Source organism: Trachymyrmex septentrionalis, unplaced genomic scaffold (assembly GCF_001594115.1).
Source record: "Trachymyrmex septentrionalis isolate Tsep2-gDNA-1 unplaced genomic scaffold, Tsep1.0 scaffold321, whole genome shotgun sequence".
Lineage (NCBI taxonomy): Eukaryota > Metazoa > Arthropoda > Insecta > Hymenoptera > Formicidae > Trachymyrmex > Trachymyrmex septentrionalis.
The window spans coordinates 98,078-101,105 of NW_017305487.1; positions in this window are offsets into that span (position 1 = coordinate 98,078).

The following is a 3,028-nucleotide window of genomic DNA, read 5'->3' on the forward strand; positions in this document are numbered from 1 at the left end:
GTGTCGTTGGTAAAATCCAATTTCTGGCTCAATTTAGCTTATTCTGTTTCAAAAAATGCACATGGGTTTCGATTTTGCAACAATACGATTATACAAGTCGTGCGCCCTTTTGCGTGGAAAGTCGAAACCAATCGAAACCAGTCGAAACCATGTGGAACAGTACAATTATAGACCTCATTTTGTCTCTGTGACAGATTTCCTAACCTTAATAGTAATCAACTTTAACGCTTAATATCTCGAATCACAGGGCAGAGTGACGCTTTTTTTTGCTAGATTCTTTCGTTTTATGCAAAAACACGCTGAAAAAGCTTAAGAGTGGTTTTCTCTTCCTCTCTCTTTTTGTCACAAGGCTTTCCGATTTTAATGATTCATTTGATCTTTCGCTTATATGTACGCAATGGAAAAGTACCGGTTCACCATCAGGTATACTTTTCGAGATGCGTAGGTTACCACCTAAAACTAATCGTAAATTCGTTTAGCATATCTGTTAGAGTATACAACAGAAATTCTAATCAGCAATTGGTGGCATTTCTCTAATCTTTCGCGAAATACGTTCACTGTGAATTCCAGCTTTCGGCGTAGTTTAGGCTACATTCCAAAACACCACTCCGAGGAAAATTTTATTCGATATACTACAGTGTACGTTACATGTACAATACTATATATTTTGAGTAAAATTTTCTTCGAAAAAGATGTTTTGGAACGTAGCTTTAGTAAATAAAATATAACGTATTCTAGTAAAATTACTAGAATACGCAGCTTATGCAGGTTACGTCTCATGTGAAGGCATCCTGAGCACCTGTATTCTCGAAAAGTATCGCATACGAAAAACTAGGGAAATATTATGTGTAACATATACTATAGTATTTCCTTTGTTTTTTTATATATGCGATAATTTTTAAGAATAGGTGCCCAGCGCGATATTTGCCGCGTGCAATACGCTATATCCAATAAGCGTACAGTTTTATCGATGTTCTCATTCTATGCTATACGCTCATTGGATATCGCGTGTCGCATACGACAAACATCGCGCTGTTCTGCAACCGGTATAAGTTCTATGGCACTAAAGTATAAACCAGGGTATTAATCATAAAACTTTATTTTTAGGATGGAAACTGAAAAGTGAAAATTTTAACCATTGAAGTTAATGGAGAAATTTTTCACTTTCTACTTTTCATCCTAGGATAAAAGTTTCATGATTGATACTCAGAGCATCTATCATGAAATAAAGTCGGAATGGATTCCGATCGGAATTATTCCATTTTCGCCAGAAAACACAATAGAAATCTAGGGAATAATTAAATAAGGATGTGATTACATGTAGCGCGGTACAGAAACTAGATAATTATAGAAACCGTGTAAACCCTGTCGCTTACTTTTTTTCTCTTTTAGAATGATGAACGGATCATGCAGATCACCAATTACAGAATCATTCTTTTAGATCTGCTTGCGAAATTTGCAAACAGATCTAAAAAAATGATTTTGTGATTGGCTATATGCGAATCCGCTTACGCACGATCCGCTGCATGGGACATCACTCTTATTATATGTAACGCGGCACGGGTTAGTGATAAATAAATTTTAATATGAATTGTTTTTAATATTGTAAGATAGCTCCTTCACACATACACACACACACACACACACAGTCATAAATTATAAGTTTAGTTTTCGCGCCTCATTGTTGGCGGCGCTCCGATCACTCGCCATTACCGCATATGATTGGCCCGTCGACAATACTCTTCCAGGATTGGTTGACTTACGATAGTGGGGCAGAAGGAGAGAGATCTTGAGCGATTCCTTTGTACTGGATATAGTTCGTTACAAGACTCTGAATAAAGTGTGTGTCTCATATAGTGAATATCGTATATCACGACTAGTGAATAATGCACTTTTTCCTTCCAAGGAGTTTCCTAGATTATTCCTCCTTTGGATTAATCCTGACAATATTCTTTCCCTTCCGAAACATTACTATTTCGTAAGTTATACACGTGATCGTGTCGCTGTCTTACAATATATTAACTTATTTTTATGCACATTTCATCAATACTTCTATTTTTTTAACGGATTTACTTAATAACTGCATTTAAATCATTAAATCTGTTAAAATTAATTCTGTTAAAAAGTGCTTAGTAACGTTAATTTATTATTGTCTCGTGCCATTTATCACGCTACATGTAATAGAAGAGAAAAGACGCAAGCGCGGCACGGTTTCTATAATTACTTAGGTCGCGGTACGCGGTATGCGGTAATTAATAGTAACTAACTAGGCAACTAGGAAATCGTGTACCACATACAGTCGGAGCCTAAAAAATTGCACTTTTTTTCAATGGGTTTCGGAATGCAGTTTATTCATCGAGCAATTGGTTTTTATTTATGGGTTCATAAGTAAGAATTGTAGCGGTGTGGGAATAATAAGGAATGTCAGTAAAGGAGGAAACTCACTAAGGCCAGACTCGAAGCTGTTCGGCCGTGGCGTTTCGTCTCGGTCCCACATCACTAGACTCATCAGTAAGGCAATGTAGTGGGGACCTAAAGGGTGTCTCAAAATGATCTGACATTTTAAATTGCGCGCCATTTTTTTTGCAGCGAACATAACGTACTAACCTTTAACAACTGGCATCAGGAAGTATTGAGGTTTAGTCATGGAGAATTACACGATCGAGCAACGCATAGAAATTGTGAAAATCCACTACAAATATGGTGAACATTTTGCAGAGACGGTTCGAAAAGTCCGCACGTCTTTTGGTCATCATAACGCACCATCTCGCAATACTGTGGTGAATTTAATAGAAAAATTTGAGGTTAGTGGCTCACTTTTAACCGCGAAAAGCAGTGGCCGTTCTCGTACTGGTCGAATGAAAACATAGCCACAGTGAGTGCGAGTGTTGACGAAAGTCCTTCCACCTCGATTCACCATCGTGCTCAGCAATTGGACATTTCAAGATCCTCTGTGCAGCGAATTTTGACGAAAGATCTGCATTTACGTGCTTACAAGATCCAATTGATACAAGAACTGCAACCAGCA